This window comes from Patella vulgata, chromosome 5 (genome assembly GCF_932274485.2).
Source record: "Patella vulgata chromosome 5, xgPatVulg1.2, whole genome shotgun sequence".
NCBI classification, from domain to species: Eukaryota; Metazoa; Mollusca; class Gastropoda; family Patellidae; genus Patella; species Patella vulgata.
Genome location: NC_065883.2, coordinates 41,557,082 through 41,574,491, shown reverse-complemented (window position 1 = coordinate 41,574,491; position 17,410 = coordinate 41,557,082). Strand labels below are relative to the sequence as shown.

The window sequence follows — 17,410 nt, the reverse complement described above, 5'->3', positions numbered from 1 at the left end:
ACACTGCCTCGATTGTGAAGTATCATTGCCAATATTGAATATAATAAACGCTCCCTAGATTGTCAAGTACCATTGTCAATATAATAAACGCTGCCTCGATTGTCACGTTAAATTGCCAATATAATAAACTCTGCCTCGATTGTAAAAGACCACTGCCAATATAATAAACGCCGCCTTTTTTTGTCATATCATATGTAATTATTCAGAGTACTAGAAGTGGCTAAATATGACGTATACGGACCTGGATTACGAAAACAGACGCACAAGTATACACGCATTATACACATAAACAATAATATGGAAATTAGTACCTTCGATCCAGTATTGTACCTGGATTTCCTTCAACTTGTTCATCAGTGACGTTATCATCACTGAAATTAATATATAAGCAAAGGTAAAACATTGATTGGAAATAGAAAAGTTATAAAATATATTTTGAACAGTCTGCAAGACATGCTCCAAACTAATAATTGTTTTAGAGAGTAATCTCTTTCCATGGAAATATGATAATTATTCATCTGAAATTTGACATATTAGAAACTGACACAACTAATTACCGTGAAAATTAAGATTAAATACTTAAAACAGAATGCTTCTCAATGTTTCAACACAACAGTAGGTGGATCATATTCATTTGATTATTAATGATTCATATGCCGGGAGAGACAGCTAAAGTAAAGCCCGCGTGCCGTGCCGATTGGTAAAAAGAGGGAGGTGGGGGAGGCGACTGTAATTTGAATATTAACAATAGAGCACATTTACCTGACAATTTTAATCTCATCCACCCCCATTATCAGTTTGAGTTACCTTGCACCATACTGGGAGAATGGCTGTAACATCCTTATTTCGCTGGCAGTCCACTGATATGTATAGTACCATCTTTAATATTCTTGTAGGGCATGAACGACCCTTCCTTGCCGATTGCTTTAGCTTTAATAAATTAAAGATACAAGGTGATTCATATTTCCATGCTTTGCTGGAGATACATTATTATGACGTTTGTAGATATTTTTATCACTAATCTGAGTGGGCTTCTGCCAGAGAAACTACAATCTCATATCATTAGAGTCCTTTGAAACACAATTTATTAAAATTAGTAATGCGCAATAAAACAGATTAACATGCAGGTCAAAATTTAACGGCCCTTTTGTTTCTCCTTTTCTTGTTGCTTTGTTAACAGTGAAATCTATAAACATTAGGGTGGTCCTTATTTTGCAAAATTATGAAATGTTAAGGGGCTACCCTCAATTTATGTTGGAATTGATGAGAAATTAAAAAATAAATTAATTAATAATAATAATAAAAAAATGTACAATTGTGTATCATCTGATATGTAGATGAAATAATAATTCATGATGTCTTACTATGAGACCAAGGGGTTTAATGTATAAGCCAAACAAAATCAATCCGAGGACATGATTTGGTTACCTTTCCATGCCCAAACATGATTTGGTTACCTTCCGCCTATAATATCGTGCTTTGGTTTTGTCTTTTTTACACCCCCCCCCCCCCCACAAATCACAAAGAACTTATATTGTGAACATGAGCGTTCATAAGTTTGACCTTAAACGGGTAGCCTATGGCGATGTAGCTACGCGATTTACTATCGAAGAAAAGGTCAGATATCCGCCAATAACCTGACCACATTAAATGTTGGCGTAAAAAACAGAGAGGTTTAAACTGTTTATAAAGATTAAACCTACTTTAATTTCTAACATGCTTAAGGTTATGAATATTCATAGAAGGTCAAGATTGTTACCTTTGTTTTCGTGTACATACAGATTAAAAGCTGTCATGCCACGAGAGTAGGTTACTTTTCTGGGATATATTCTTCCGCTGACAGTTTTTGGGTAGTTTCCAATCCAGTTCTGAAAAATATAAGAAACATTAAACGACTGATATGTTGTTTTTCTAATCAAATTAACCATTGAAAAGAATCTCTTGTCTAATTTATTATACTCTCTGACAAATTCATGTTAGTTAGAAAATAGTTAGAAAAAAAATAATAATACAAAATTTATAATAATAGCCTATGGTGTTGCCAGTTAACGAAGGTGTGTCTATCAGCCTTTCAGAGAGAAAGGGGACATCGCGCGCACAAATCAAGTGAATGATAACTCCAACCCAGGGTGACGTGCAAATACTATAAATCTATAGTTTGGAGGGGAAGTCCCGTTCGGACAGTTACCTCGTGATGTAGGTGATCTCAACTAAAAATGAAAAAAAATGAAGACAATCCATTAATGATACTGTCAGAAAACACTGTAGGAGATGTGTAATAAACTTATAATGCTTAAATCAAGGAATCGGAATTATTTACACCCGTGAACCATACTCCTGGTTTTGTTTTAAAGAGCCATTTTAAAGAAACTCTCGAAGTATTTAATTTTACAGGGACTCGTTTGAAAGAAAACTATATCTTATATAATTAAACATACATTATGCAAGAGCTAAATCTGCCTATTGCAGGTATTTCTTTAGGCCTGAAATGTTATCTAAATTATTAATTAGACATTAATTAACCTATTCAGACCATAATCAACTCTAGATGGCATCGCTAGCCTGCGATCGTAAGTGGATGTTGAGCCGATTTACTGCATAACCTTCCTTTACGATTTAACGATTAAATGGATAATCGAGACTATGCAGTTTATCGTACTGACTTTAGTAATAATGATAGAGGCTAGGCGGAAATTTCAAATGCTTAGTTCTCGGTTCATAACTTCATAGTGGATCAATTTAAATGAAATTTTCAGAAAATTGCCATTACATTATCTAGTTTTTAACTATTATAGTGAGAACTGCCAACTCGTTATCGAATCTGCCATAATGTATCTTTAAATATTAATTTCAATACCAGTGAGCTGTTGTGTTGAACTGTGAAATGAGAACATTAAAGTGGTAGCCTACCATGTCCGTTCCCTTTTAATTAAAAGTTATTTATAATCTAACCGAATTCGACCGTATTAATAATAGGGACTAAGGGTCAAGGTAGGCCATAATATCTTCGTAGTGAGACCGATATTGCCGCTTCTGTAAAGCAAATAGGCTACTCACGAATAGGCCTATGGAACGTCGGGTGTAAACATCAAGGCCACCTGGAGATTTCGTCATGGTCATGAGATGTAAACACTACGGGTCAGGCAATTCTCTATATAAAACCAATCCAAAGGAATTTGGATATATCTCCTGTAGAAACTCAAGAGGTAAATATCTTTTGACAAAATATTTATTGTTATCAACATGAACATTTGCATGAAAATTTACTCTTTCATTACTACTGCACAACTTACACTTTATGATAAGAATTAGCGGTACGAGTTCATCTTGAAATACAAAAATATGCTTACGTTGACAACCATTTTCTGTAAGTCTAATGGAGAATGCAAAACAGAAGTCTGTTTCGACTGTGGTGAAGACATTCCATTAAGTCGTATGAGAATGCATATGGAAGAGATGCATGAGGTGAAATTTTTAGTTGCAAACCTTTTGTACCAAATGAATGATTCTGATCTTTTCATATCATATTAAACACCTATCTTTAAACCTGTCAGGGGACAGCTGTCTAGTCGTTCGGATGGGACGAAAGACCGAGGTCCCGTGTACACATTGGCGTGCACGTAAAAGATCCTATGGCAGTTGGAATTCGATATAAGAGTAGGCCGTAGCGCCGCTGTCCAAGCAAAATTTCACTCATAGCACACTGTTTGGCGTATGCCCGTCTTCATTAGCCCAGGTTAGGAGCAAAACAGTAGGACGTTAACCCCATTGCATTTTTTCTTTGTGTTTTCCCAATTGTGCAGTTATTATCTTTAGAACACGGATAATGATTCTATTCTATTATCATTTGATTCCTAACTTTGCTGATTATTTTCTGAATTCTAATCGATTAGCAGATTGATGTACATTTAAATTATACGATCAGTAAAATCCCCGAGAGGCATAGAAGTAAAATTCAGTTATGATTTAATTTACTTAGGAAGAACTTCCAGTTATAAAAAAGAAGAAAAGAAACAGTACACCTTTGCATGTCAAATAGAGGTAAGCATTAGTTTGAAATTTGACTAGTAGGGTAACCGTAGGTGCATATTGAAATTGACTTTTCAGTCTGTCTTTAAAGGACAATATTGGTGCCAGTCATTATCACATATGTGATAGAGCTGGTTAAACACATTCCAAATATAATTTTAACACAGAGATCATTCCTACGATAGCTGAGTAATACAGGTTTCCTGAATCGGAAGTGACGAATGCCAAAGGAAAACACGAGTCACCTCTCTATATAACTGACTGATGTGACGAGTGATAACAGATACACGGCCGAATTTCTGCTCACTAATAATTCCTTCGAAGACCAAAAGTTGTTATATGGGACTGTAAGAGGATACCCGAAAATTCAATAAAGTAATTAAATGTCATTAGATAAGAGAACACGAGAAAAATAGAAATAGTCCGTACATTCCCATGTTTATATTCATTCAATACCTTATAAAAACATGGTAATGCACAGACTTTTTCTCTTTTTTTTTTTTCGTGTTCACTTATCTAGTGGCAGTTAATTCTTTTTATGAATTGTCAGATATCGTCTCACAATCTCACACAACAACTTTTGGTCTTCGAAGGAATTATTAATGAGCAGAAATTCGCCCGTATATCCGTTATCACTCGTCACATCAGGCAGTTTTATAGAGAGATGACTCGTGTTTTCCTTTGGCGTTCCTACTGTTGTGTGATACGTTACGATAGAATTGTCCCTATCGGATCCACTGTTGTGTGATACGTTACGATAGAATTTCCCTATCGGATCCACTGCTGTGTGATGCGTTACGATAGAATTGTCCCTATCGGATCCACTGTTGTGCGATGCGTTACGATAGAATTGTCCCTATCGGGTCTTTGATCTGGTACGGGCTGATACGTTCGGATATGTTTCTATACGATCTGACCACAATATATGATAAGACCTGATAGGACCACCACGATTACTCCCGATTTCATTCGTAGCGCGAATCGTGATAGTGGGAACCTAGCATAAGAGATACAATCTACTGCAAAGATTTTATGGAGCTTTTCATCGGGAATCTTGCATTACATTTACAACTATTCACGGACTTTATTCTTTTCAGCATGATCAGGTTATTAAGTTGTAGGCCTACATACGTGTGTGTTGATCTGATACTTATGTTAAAAATGCATTATGTAAGAGCTAAATCTGACTATTACAGGATTTGATTTTGGCTTCAAATGATATATACCCGGTAAATAAATTATTATTTATACATTTATTCACATGACCAGCCTATAAATCAACTCTATAGACCATCTGATTGCACAGATGTAAACAGATTACACCAGCTCTTTATCTAAATATTACATAATACATCTTTAATTATTTTATTAAATGAATCTTGTTCTAATTAAAATTTCATCAAGCTATATATGTGACTTTTTGGTAGGAATCAAAGAAATTAATCGATGATAATAAAGAAATGTAACTAGAAATAGATGTATTCATTTTACAGTTTATGCATTGGCATTTATATATGCTCACATTATATTGATAATATTTTATATTTTATTGTTTAATATTTATTATCATATTATTAAAGATACATTATGCAAGAGCTAAATCTGCCTATTGCAGGTCTTTATTTTGGCTTCAAATGTTATATAAACGATTATTTGAATATTTATTAACATAGCAAGCATCTTTTACTTGGTAACAATTTGTTATCTAGTTGAATGCTATTTATTCATTTGATATATTTTTTGCTCTACTAATTTTTAACTAACATTTAGTCACAGTGGTATGATCAGTGGGGCTGATGAGGTAAAAAGTGACTAGTCCTTTGACTCCTTTGGATTGACACAATAAACCAAGGTCCCATGTGCACAGTTGCAGTGCACTTTAATGTTCTTGATGAAAACATCAATATCAGCATGTGGATATGCCACTGCCCAAGTAAAATTCCCCATATTGCATAACTTACCATAGAATAAAATAACTTGTGTTTGTCTTGATACATTTCTAATTTAAAGGAACGTTAAGAATTATAAAAATGCTCAAAATGAACAGATATGTTGTTTGTAGACAGTACGGCAGCATTTCAGTGAGGAGTGGGATATAAGATAACTATTAAAAATGGTGCAAGAGATAAAAGAAGTATATATAAAAATTATTAAAACAATCAAATGATATGTACCATAGCATAAAACAATGAAAGGATGAATGTCAGTTCATAGATATAATGCGATCGTCGGACAGAAAGATATACCATTTGGGGATAATCACACTACGATAATATTCAGAAATTCAATTATCAGAAAAAGATTGTGTATTGCGATTTTCAATTTGTGTATTTCAGGTGTAAGTTGGAAGAGTGTCCTATTTGTTTCTGCTCTTTTCCACTGGATAAGATATCTGTCCATTCTTCAGAATGTAGTGTTGTGTGTGATGAAATAACCACTGAGCAAATTCATCCAAGGTAGGATTTATATACAATATTCAATGGGACCAGACTCAGACTATTATCAATGTAGAGCTATAAAGCAATAATTTTCTGCATTAGAAAACCTGCTTTGTGCCAAGAATAGTCAGAAATACTAGTAGTTGTTTTTATACGTCCACATTTTCATGTGGACGTATATTGTCGTCGCCCATGTCCGTCCATCCGTCCACAATAGAGGTCACAATTTTCATCTGATTTTGATGAAACTTGAAATACATGTTTTTAGCTTGTGGTCCCTCTAGATGTCACAATTATTATTCGATTTAAAAAAAACGTTCGACTGTATCACCGAAAAACACGGTGAGGTTGGTGGGGTTCACATTTCGTGAAATTCGGACCAAAACTGCTCGCCCCTCGTACGCAAACTGTGTAAAAATATGGTATATCAAGGCTGTTGTTTTTAAATACATATTAGTATGCATGACTTGAAATATTTGCCTGTCTAGTTAGCGCCGATAAATTCCAGAAAATTTAATTTTAGAAATGCTAATTAATTCAAATATTTTTCAGATTTGAAACATTAAAAGATGAAATGGAAAATAAAAGAAATCAATTAATGTCAGAAGATATGTGGGTTATTTCGGTCTTAAGAAAATCTTTCAAAGAAACCTCATCTGATCAGATGCAAGAAGCTTCAGAAAAAGAATGGGAAAGATCGTTAAAAGCAAAATTCATTGGAGAAGAAGGTGTCGATTCTGGAGGACTATCAAGACTACACCTGTCTTCAACAATAGTTCCTTTAATTTTAATTCAACGTTACTGGAGGGAAAAGATTATGACCTTGTAGGTAGAATGGTGTCTAAAGCTATACTATCTGGACATCCAGGACCAGGTTGTCTTAATAGTATTGTTACAGATTATATATTGTATGGAAATATTCCACAATTTAGTGATGTAGAAACAGACATGGTAAAAAGAGCTGATGCAGTAGCAGCAATTAAGTCCGTAAGTAGATCTACAGTTAGAGGGTATATATTGTTCTTTGTAGGACTGGGTGATGTACAGGTAATAAGATATATACTAAGTACCAGTACATGATTGAATACTGTAAGTTATACGGTCTCAAAAAGAATTACTGGAATATTTCAATTCTATTTTTTGAAATATTTTAGAATCTACTATATTATGTGATTTTATACACAAGGTCCATTTAAATTAGCCAAGATTACAATATTGTGATATTCCAAGAGCTCAATACTGCCAATCTCTATTTTCTTGTTCTAAGGAATACATAAGGTAATTCTCTAATAAAGAAGATCTGTAAGATTTTAGGATCCAAAATGAAGATGTTACAGATATTCTGATTATGTCAGGATTTCTTAAACAGCTAACAATGGAGAATAAAACAGAAGCCATTACAGCAATTAAAGCCTTTTTTATATTCTATCAAGTGATGCCTTGCATCTTACAATTTATGGAAGGTATTTGCCTTTGAAGGTTTGACAGACGTGTGCAATAATTTCAACCACCGTACTGGTTGATCGAAGCTAAGTCTCGGTCCTCCATATTTGATTAAATCAAAGTATCGCTGAACCATTCTAATCCTGGTACATCACTGTCAGTCAACAAACCTTCCTGGCATACTCCATACAACTGAATATCTGACTGAAACAGAAATTATCAGTAAAAAATAATAATAATGAAACATGCATAATTTGGCTATTAAATTATTAAAGTCACCTTCAATTATAAGGAGTTGTCTGGGGGTTTTATATTTTATTTTGAGTTTAATTTTGAAGGCGCTTCATGGCAGAAAAATAAGGTTGTCTTTTTAATTTCTATGAAAAATGTTTTTTATTTATATAATCATAAAGTAATGGGTAATGGTAATTAATTACTTTCAATGTAATGGGTAATGGTAATTAATTACATTGCTAAAAATGAGAAAGTAATTGTAATGATTACATTTAAAAAGTAATGGTAATGTAATTAATAATGGCCCCAGCCCTGGAACCCCCTAAGAGGACTTGATTTTTATCCAAATTTTGACGAAACTTTAAATATCTATATTTAGATATCAAAGATCTTAGATGAGTTCGATTTTGGCACTGTAACTTCCTGGATAATTTTCCCTGATTGTACGAAAAATTGTGTTTTTTGCTTGTAGACCCTCCATAGGTCATAATTTTCATTTTATTTTAATAACCATACAGCTATATCTGCCTTATCTCTTAATCGTGGATGACTTCGAATTTCATGAAAGTTGGACCAAAACTTCTTGTACAAAGGGCCCCTCCCCTTTACACAAATAGCCACAAAGCATACAAGAAATATACCAATCTTGTCAACCCTCTAGAGGTCACATTTTTTGTCCCATTTAGATGAAACTTTAAATATTTTTCCAGTTCTCTTGCAAAATGTGGGTGTATCATGCATGGCAACGGATTGTAATGATTACTATTTGGATTTGTTTAATTTTATATTTTAATTAGTAAAAATAATAAATGAATAGAGGTATTTTATATTCATCATATTACTAGATTCACACTAAAAAGCAGTTGGGGAATTAAACTACAACTTCTACTCTTTTTTTTATTAGAGACTAGAATTTAATCTGTTCAGAATATTAATCACGTTTTTGAATTTAATTTTGTTCATGATGAAGACATTATCAAAGCATTTAACATCTCAAATTTATGGTTCTTACATTCTTTATGAAGCATTGTGGTCATGAGAGGATGAACACTATCAATATTCCTTATCAGTTTTGGTCAACACCCAAGTTTTCTTTTGAATAAGCTGCTGTTGAGACATGGCTGCTGTGTGGTTGTCCATGTCCATGCTTTGCATGGCTAACTTTTGGTTATATGCTAGATACTGGCATGCTTTCGTTTGATGTAAGGAAGAAATGTATACAACGATAAGATCACTATATAATATAGATTTACTGACAATTTACATGCATTGATATTTTTGTCTACCTATGAATTAATCTCCTCATGCACCTTGGGTTTTATTCACAGGTTTCATAACTGCAGGAGAGAAATTCTAAGTTGTACTTAATTTAAGATTCATATAAAAAAGGTTTAGAATCGTGATAACTAAACAGTAAAAAATGTTACATGTGTGAATTAAAAGCAATATCAAATGTTCCTGGAAGAGTCAACATACTCTGCCTTGCCATAACTACGTGTACACTTTCTAATTATTTAAATATACATTATGTAAGATTTAGATAAAGAACTAGCCATTCTTGCTATAATAGTTCGAAAGTAGATGATGTAAAATGACTAATTTGAAAATTTCATTCAAATTACTCTATTGCAAGCGAAGATATTAGCCTTTGAAGGTTTGACAGACGTGTGCAATAATTTCAACCACCGTACTGGTTGATCGAAGCTAAGTCTCGGTCCTCCATATTTGATTAAATCAAAGTATCGCTGAACCATTCTAATCTATCTAATATCGGAGAAATCTGATGCCATCGAGAGTTGATTAAGGCCTGTATCAGTTAATTAATGTCTAATAAATACATTAGAAAACATTTCAGGCCTAAAGAAAGACCTGCAATAGGCAGATTTAGCTCTTGCATAATGCATGTTTAAAGACATGAGAAAAGCTATATCACAATCTATTCAATAGGATAAAAAAAACTTGAAGGGTCACTTTAAGACTACCTTAAAGCTCTATAATATGAACAAATACATGTATGAACAATAACACTTTAAAATGAAATAGTTAATCTGATTGAAATTATACAAGGCTTTCCATAAGGAAATTCAGAGTTGACACGAATAAATCAATTCCATGATTATTGGTATGTGACAAAGGATTTACTGTTGTTATTAAATCTCTTCTCTTTTCATCAGTTAAAGATGTTGAAGTTACACATACATCTACTCCTGGTACATCACTGTCAGTCAACAAACCTTCCTGGCATACTCCATACAACTGAATATCTGACTGAAACAGAAATTATCAGTAAAAAATAATAATAATGAAACATGCATAATTTGGCTATTAAATTATTAAAGTCACCTTCTTCGGGATTGTTAATATGAATAAAAAACCTCAGTTTATTGTCTCAATTATAAGGAGTTGTCTGGGGGTTTTATATTTTATTTTACCTCAACAGCCCAACTTGGTATACCACTGACCAAGTGGGGCATAACTAGATTTACCTCAGACACTAAACTTTCAACTGGGTCAAGAATCTGTCCCTCTATCCACATCTGTAATGGAGTTCTCTGATTAGCTGTTCCCAATGGTCTTCGTATAAATGCCCCCCCTAAATTCATCAATATGATGTTGTATTCTAGGTATAGATACATAGTGTAAAGCCTATAAATGGACTTCATCAGTAGGCTGAAGTACATTTTCTGCTTCCATATAACAAAATAATTTGTAGAAAAATGATATACATCCTGTCCACAAATCACACCAGAATCTTTCTATCCTAAAAAAAAAAAAAAATAGGTTGCCAGGCATACAGCAGCAAAATCACACGAGTCATCTACAAGCAAGAGAGAGAGAAATGGGGTTTGACTCCACTTGACACAAACTAGAAAACCACAAGGTTAGACAGGCGATACAACCCCTTGTCACATACAAGTGTGGGATCGTAACCACAAAACTTAAGTCAATGACAGACCTTATGTATGATGCATAGTGCACAAGTTAGATCATTCAGCCACCCAACCCCTCTAGATCATTTTTATACGCCCACATGGAAATGTGGTCGTATATTGCCGTCGCCCGTCCGTCGTCCACAATTTCTTGTGAACACTCTGCAGACTACATTTATCAACCGATTGTTTTGAAATTGATATATGTTGTTTGCATTAGCAGTCGGAGGAAACCGAAGGACCCGGAAAACCCCCCAAAAGGTTGGACAGACGACGCTACAACTTGTCATGTACAACCGGGGAATCAAAACCACCCAACCCCCCAGTTTATCTGATTTTAATGAAACTTGAAATGCATGTTTATAACCCAAAAATCTTGGTTTCTTTTGATATTCACACATATGGGATTGTAACTTCAAGAATTATGGTCCTTGATTATACGAAAAAAACATGTTATTATAGCTTGTGGTCTGTACTCTAGCGGTCGCAATTTTTATTCAATTCAAAAAAACATCCTAAAGATTGTCGAGTTCGAAATTAGTGAAAATCGGATCCAAAATGCCGGACTAAATGGCCGCCCCTCCTATGCATATAGTGTAAAAATATGGTATATCAAGGTTGTGGACCCTCTGGAGGTCATAATTTTGATCCTATTTTGATGAAACTATAAATTTATGTTTTTATCGCAAAGATCTTGATCCCTCTCAATAATCGCGCATATCCGAACGTAATTTCCTGGATTAAGGCCCCTGATTGTTTGATAAATCGCATTTTTATACGCCCCCATTTTCATGTGGACGTATATTGTCGTCGCCCCTGTCCGTTGTTTGTGAACAGTCTACAGGTCACAATTTTTATCCGATTTCAATGAAACTTGAAATATAGGGTTATCACCCTAAGATCTCGGTTTCTTTCGATATTGGCATGTATCGGACTGTAACTTCCTGAATTATGGCCCCTGATTGTACGAAAAATCGCATTTTTAGTTTGTGGACCCTATAGTGGTCATAATTTTTATCCGATTTAAAAAAACGTTTTTGTATATCACCGTTACACCCTAAGAATTGGTCAAGACTTTCGAACATAACAATTGAGGTAGTAGAATGTTTAAACTTGATGTAGATGTTGATTAGCATTTCGAGCTAAGGCTAAACAGAGGTAAGCAATTTCATTGGTCGATGCTTTGGAACAAGATAACTTTGATTCTATCTGATAGAGAGTGATGAAATTTAGTGTATAGTTGATAAACAGTTTGATTGCTTGATACTTTTGATTAATGTGTCATCTATTTATTTGGCGATTTCGGCGGGGGACATCAGCCTCACTGTTGGCTTGTTTCAAATTAAATGTGAAGCATTTGGACAATGAGAGGATGAACCCTATTGATTTCTCTGTTCTCTGTCCATCTCTAGCAAAATGTGAGCTTATCTGGAAATGTGCAAAGTCTTCATTTATATTTTTTTTTTTTTTTTTTCTAGTGTGTGTCAACAATGGAATCAACTTTAATGATGATCAGTCACTGGAAGTTTTAGAGATGTTCTTCTCTGGTTTTCCTCAAATGATTGGTTTAAATCATTTTCCAAACTTACAAAGTCTAACAATTATAGGGCAGTCCATACAGCGAATTGAAGGCTTGACTATTCTCCAAAATTTGCAACAGCTGTGGTTGTGTGAGTGTGAAATCACGGTAAGTTAAACTAATGCTGTTAATAGTGTTATCATTCAAGAAATTTCCGTCCATTGGACGCCAATGTTAGTCAAGAATGTTTCCTTTTTACACCCATTCTACAGTAGATATCGCTTCTGACTTCTGTGATAACTTTCATAATCTACTGAGCTATCACTTTACATGAAATAAAATCTATACTAAAGAATTTTATTTATTGTGCGGGTAAGAAAGGCAAAGTCTTGTACTCTTAGTCTTATACATCATCGACTTTGTTGAAACTTGAAATGTAAGTTTATAACCCAAAGATCTGGGTTCCTTTCGATATTCTTGCATATCGGACCGTAACTTTCTGAATTATGGCCCCTGATTTATCTGATTTAAAAAAACGTATTATTATATCACCGTTACACCCTAAGGACGGCTCAGTTTGAATTTCGTGAAAATCGGCCCAAAATTGAAAGACAAAATGGCCACCGTTCGGTCTCAAATTGGCGTAAAAATATGGTATATCAAGGTTGTAGACCCTATAGAGGTCACAATTTCTATCCGATTTTGTGGAAACTTGAAATGAAAGTTTATAACCCAAAGATCTTGGTTCCTTTCGATATTCGCACATATCAAATTGTAATTTCCTGAATTATGGCCATTGATTGTAGGAAAAATCACTTTCTTCTTAGCTTGTTCTCTATCCATCTCTCGAAAATGTGGGCGTATCCTGCCTGGCAGCCGCTGGTTAATAATAATATCTGGGTTCGTCTTGAAATGAACAATGGCTTCCCTTTCTTCATAGGAAAGATTGTTTCTCTGGAAATTTATAATCACTGTGTTGAAGATTTCTAAGTTTAAGTTTGCCCCTGGGTTGGGGGTCCAAGTGCTTCTTGGTGCGAATCCTGTCAAATTATTCTTCATACTTAAAGACTTGGAGCATAATCAAATATCAAATTAATTATTGCGACTGCATGGTAAAATAGGACGACATTATACCATTAGGCCTACCTAGTACAATCCTAGTCTAGGTCGAGATTTTGGTTTTCCAATTCCTGACCTATTTCATTAATTATTCATACTTACTTGTGAAAACTAACGCCCTGTGCTTTCGTCGAAGGATTCATGTTGATAAAACGAATATTGAGCACCAGGTAGAGTTGACTGATAACACAAGACTACAAGAATAAGGGAGACCACTCGCAATCAGTTACGAATCATAGCTGGATAACCGCGGCACAATATGGCAACTCTCGTAACGTGAACAATTCTTTTGTTTGTTTTTTTTAATTTTTTTAGAAAATAAAAAAAGAATATTTTTTTTAGAAAATAATAATAAAAAAAAAATAGAAAATAAATTGTACATGAAATAAAAAACAAAATTATAACGATAAAAAATATACGGTGGCTGATTTAGGACACGCAAAAAAAATATCTCGAGCGCTCAAGATTTCCAGATCTCTTGAAAAGTACCATTATAATTTTATATTTGGAATGACGAAAAGCAATCTGATTAAAATACAGATGTATATTTCGTTTCATTTTTTTTATACTTTCGATGGCCTACCCTACATGAAGGTCTGGCCAATTGTACTGGAAGGTCGCGTCAGTGGTCATACGGGCAGCTTTTGACCCTATGTTATCATACATTGATTAATCAATCAGTGATGACGTTTCTAGGGATTTACCCAGTTCCGTGCAGAGCATGCCAAGAATTCGCCTTAACAGACCATTTCATTGGCTAATTCCTCACATCAACTAGACGGTCTGATGATCGAGAAAACACTTTTCAGGTCTATTTTAAACCAGTTGGTTTCTGTACCCAAAATTACATTTTGCCCGCCGCCCCATATAATGAGAATCTTAAACACATATTTAGAGATGTGCAGCGGAATTAAAGAGTAATGTTTTTGCCAAGCTCTAAGAAAATCATTTAAACATACATTATGCAAGAACTAAATCTGCCTATTGCAGGTCTTTCTTTAAGCCTGAAATGTTATATAAACTATTAATTAGACATTTATTAACAAAACAAGACCATAATCGGAAGATTTTAACCAGATTAAAACGGTTCGCCATTTAAAAATTTAATTTACAAATGGTAAAGCGAGGCTAAGTCACGATTATACAAGTGCCTTGGTTACCACTATGCTCACATCTTGTCAAAACTACAAACAATGATAACTTGGCTGAGAATGAAGTAATTTGAATGGAATTTTCAATTTCCAGCTCTTTATTAAACTCTTAACTAATGTATCTTTAAATCAACGTGAACTCATTACCCGCCAATTTAGCCCCCCCCCCCCCCACACACACACATACACACTTCCACACGCACACCTGCTACCCTCACCCTACCTCCCCACAAATCAAAACAGTTGTCCAGGGGCATCATATACACTTCTTTAGAGATGGACAGTCCTAGAAATTTATGTTATCAATACATAACATGAACATCATTTACGTCAAAAAACTGGTCTCATAAATTCACAGCTCAGGTGGCGATTTCCCCCCCCCCCCTTCAGCCACCGAACTATAAGACTAATATGAAATCCACACTCATCATCGATATCCATGGTATGCATTGCTTTGTTCATATCTATCTCAGACATAACCTGTACAAAAATAATTTTTATCGTTGTATGCCTAATTCGTATTTACTTTTAGCAGAAGAATAAAACTGTTTACGGTCACTAAATTTTATACGGGCTTTATCTGCGAAATATGCATTATCATTATGATATATGTATGGCCCATTGATCAGTCAAAATAGTTAAAAATAACTTCCCATAGCTACATATAATACGACGAGTCTCGACGACCGACATTTTAGGGGCTAGCTCACCAAACTAGGCGTTGATAAAGAATGTTCCTCGGAATTCTTTTTCGAGTCACATTTTCCCTTTATAGTGGTGCATATTATAGCTAACGGTTCACAAGTAACAGCGTCTAATCTTGATGAATAGGATTGGTACATTATAACATTTTGCGGTCGTTATAAATAACCCCACAATATATATATTATTCGATGCTTACCTTTCGTCTTTTGGAGACTGGTGAGGTACTAATAAAGGCTGTATTGAGATCCGATTCATATTCTTCAATAATGGTAAGGGTTGAATATCTATCCGGCAAATTGTAGGAATGGAACCTGGAAAAAGTTTTTTTTATCTGTTTGCGTGTTACGAAAACTTCAATTAAGTTAGGCCGCAGCCCATAGCAATCGTTTGCAAAATGTTCACTGCATATCACTGTTGTGACTGTAGGTTGCCAATCAGGATTTGATTTGTTTACAAACGCAATCCACTCTTTCCATAAGATTTCTGAATTTCATCCTTGGGAAATTTATGAAACGCCAGTACATTATGCCCCCTTTTTTGCTTTAATTTCCACAACTCTCAATAACACAACGATAATGAGGCATCTTAAAATACACTTCGAAATATTCTAGTCCCAAATATCTAATCTATTACAATTCAAGACGAGAAAGGTCGGCTTTTGTTGTTGTTGTTAGTTAGTTGTATTTTACGTCCGCTTCCACCGAGGTGATATCGCTTTTGAAAATGCTTTGACTTAGTTATATAGTGATATTACGAGTTAATTGGCCTGACAAATACACACTTGTCAACTGGTGGTGTGTTTATACAGTGATATATTATACAAAAAGAGATATATATTGTATAGATAATGTATATACTATGTGTAGTGCCTGTGACATCACCAGCCAATCAACCGGATTAAGGTCGTTAATGAAAATTAGAAAACCGTTTTTGGCTGTCGGATACTTAAACGTTAATAGCTGAATTAATTTAAATCAGATTGCCGTAAAATGGATGTAGTAATCATTGGCTACATCGTCCACAATTTCTTGTGAACACTCTACAGACTACATTTATCAACCGATTGTTTTGAAATTGATATATGTTGTTTGCATTAGTGAGATGAAGAATCCTATTTAATTTCAATAACTTCCGTTAATTTCTTCTGGAGTTATGGCCCTTGTTTCACTTTGCTGCACCGTGTGAATGCTCTAACGACAAAAGTTATCAACCGATCTGTATGAAATTTATATGCATCATTTAAATTAGTAAAACAAAGAAGCCTATTGAATTTCAGCAATTTCCGTTAATTACATCTAGGGTTATGGCCCTTGTTTCACTTTGTTGAATGTTGTGAACGCTCTTATGACAACAGTTATCATCCGATCTGTTTGAAATTGATATGCATCATTTAAATTAGTGAAATGAAGAAGCCTATTGAATTTCAGCAATTTCCGTTAATTACGCCCTGAGTTATGGCCCTTGTTTCACTTTGTTGTACCTTGTAAATGCTCTAACGACAAAAGTTATTATCCGATCTGTATGAAATTTATATGTATCATTTAAATTAGTAAAACGAACAAGCCTGTTGAGTTTCAGTTATCACCTAAATTAGCGAAATGAAGACGAACAAGCCTATTGAATGTCGGCAATTTCCGTCAATTACGTCTAGAGTTATGGCCCTTGATTTACTTTGGTGAACTTTCGAACAACAAAAGTTATCATTCGATCTGTATGAAATTTATATGCATTATTTAAATTTAAATTTCAGCAATTTCCGTTAATTACGCCCTGAGTTATGGCCCTTGTTTCACTTTGTTGTACCTTGTAAATGCTCTAACGACAAAAGTAATTATCCGATCT

The 17,410-nt window shown here is 34.4% G+C and overlaps 3 long non-coding RNA genes across 4 annotated transcripts in view; 2 read left to right on the top strand and 1 right to left on the bottom strand.

The window, feature by feature from the left end:
• Positions 1 to 791: 791 nt before the first annotated feature.
• Positions 792 to 16,270, bottom strand: LOC126820714 (uncharacterized). 2 transcript variants are annotated; one of them, XR_007680104.2, is made up of 3 exons: positions 15,765 to 16,270; positions 1,760 to 1,868; positions 792 to 930 (listed from the first exon to the last, which is right to left on the bottom strand). It is a non-coding gene; the product is annotated as an uncharacterized LOC126820714 (long non-coding RNA). The 2 variants fall into 2 exon arrangements; XR_007680102.1 differs by lacking the exons at positions 792 to 930; positions 1,760 to 1,868 and adding exons at positions 7,916 to 8,114; positions 9,157 to 10,412.
• LOC126820710 (uncharacterized) lies at positions 1,934 to 7,204 on the top strand. The gene is made up of 3 exons (XR_007680098.2): positions 1,934 to 4,041; positions 6,366 to 6,485; positions 7,020 to 7,204. It is a non-coding gene; the product is annotated as an uncharacterized LOC126820710 (long non-coding RNA).
• The window catches only part of LOC130013053 (uncharacterized), a 42,052-nt gene continuing 31,874 nt past the window's right edge, over positions 7,233 to 17,410 (top strand). The window contains exons 1-2 of the long non-coding RNA XR_008788342.1: positions 7,233 to 7,454; positions 12,553 to 12,761. This is a non-coding gene — a long non-coding RNA (uncharacterized LOC130013053). The remainder of the gene's footprint in view (positions 7,455 to 12,552; positions 12,762 to 17,410) is intronic.